A 2,046-nucleotide genomic window follows, 5' to 3' on the forward strand; every position below is an offset into this window, starting at 1 on the left:
TATATATATATATATATATATATATATATATATATGTATTTGTATATATGTATATATATATATATTAATATATATATATACACATGTGCATACATATATATATCCATGTATGTATACACGTATATATACGTATAGATATATATTCACTCTCTTAAGTATATGAGCGTGTGTGAGTATGTGTATGTGTGTGTACGTGTATGTGTGTGTGTGTGCATGTGTATGTGTACATATGTATTTATGCTTGTAAACACATGAAACATAAACTAAGGTTTATGTTATATGTGCATGTGTATAAAAGATGAAAGCAGTCCGATTAGTCGTTGGCTGTTTTTCTACTCTCCTATTTCGGAGTGGCTGTGTGGTAAGTAGCTTGCTTACCAACCACATGGTTCCGGGTTCAGTCCCACTGCGTGGCATCTTGGGCAAGTGTCTTCTACTATAGCTTCGTACATATGTATATATTGTGCGTGCATGTGTGTGTGTGTGTTTGTGTGTCTGTGTTTGTCCCCCTAGCATTGCTTGACAACCGATGCTGGTGTGTTTATGTCCCCGTCACCTAGGGGTTCGGCAAAGAGACCGATAGAATAAGTACTAGGCTTACAAAGAATAAGTCCCGGGGTCGATTTGCTCGACTAAAGGTGGTGCCCCTGCATGGCCGCAGTCAAATGATGAAACAAGTAAAAGAGAGTGCAAAAAGAGTATATATATATATATATATATATATATATATACATATATATGACCAAATTTACATAAGTCAAAGGAAATACCAAAATGCACTGAAGGAACACGATGTGAGCTGTTCAGTTTAGAATAGCTAAAGAAGTGAAGCCTAACGAAAAATAGGTTAATGTGCAACAGGTAAAAATTTTAAAAAACATTGCACTGAAGTCGGCAACTGTAAACCACAGAATACAGCAAATAAAAAGAATGAGTTAATGAATTGTTCTGAAATTAAGTGATTATTATCGTAGTTGATGTTGTTGTTGTTGTTGTTGTTGTTGTTGTTGTTGTTAACATTGTAATCATCATCATGGTAATCGTCATCATCTAGCGAAGACTATTGGTTCATTAGATCAGGAACCACTATAGTATTTTAATTAAATGGAACTTAAGTTAATGAATTAATAATACTTATCAGAAAAGCTTAAGTACAATTACCATCATCATCATCATCATCATCATCAGCAGCAGCAGCAGCAGCAGCAGCAGCAGCAGCAACAGCGGCGGCGGCGGCGGCGTTATCGTTATCATCCTCATCACAATCGTCATGATTGTCATCATCATCATCATCATCATCATGAACGTCAACATCATCATGTTCATCATCATGTTCATCATCGTCATCATCATCTAATGGATAATTGTTAGTCGGATTATAAGTCTCCAATGGAATTTAAAGTCAAGGGGAGTTGGGGAAAGGTTTTAAAATCTCATTATACAAATCAAATATTCCAAGATTAAATCAGGGCTGATTTTCTCTTGTTAATTATATTTAACAATTAAAAGATTTAAAGCATTAAGGAAATTAATACATGAAAACAGAATAACGAATTGTTCTCCAAACTGGGAATTTTTTCCTTTTTGTTTTTTCTTTTTTAAATGCCGACCAGATTTAGACAGAAAAATAGGATTAAACACAGAAAGTTTAAATATAATTAATAAGTTTTAGAAATGAAAATCAGTTTTAAAATATAACTTGTCTATTATTAAAGAGTTAAAGTAGCATCTTTCCTTTATACTTCATCTTTTTCTTGTTGCAGTCATTGGACCGTGGCCATGCTGGGGCACGTCTTTGAAGATTTTCTAGTCGAACGAATCGACCCCAATACTTATTTCGGATAAGACTAGTACTTCTTTTATCTGTCTCCTATATATATATTTTTCGCTCAATAAACACTCACAATGCCCGGTCTGGGAATCGAAACCGCGATCCTATGACCACGAGTCCGCTGCCCTAACCACGGGGTCAATGCGCCTCCATACACACACACACACACACACACACACACACACACACACATACATATATATATATATATATAT

This window comes from Octopus bimaculoides, chromosome 9 (assembly GCF_001194135.2).
Source record: "Octopus bimaculoides isolate UCB-OBI-ISO-001 chromosome 9, ASM119413v2, whole genome shotgun sequence".
Lineage (NCBI taxonomy): Eukaryota > Metazoa > Mollusca > Cephalopoda > Octopoda > Octopodidae > Octopus > Octopus bimaculoides.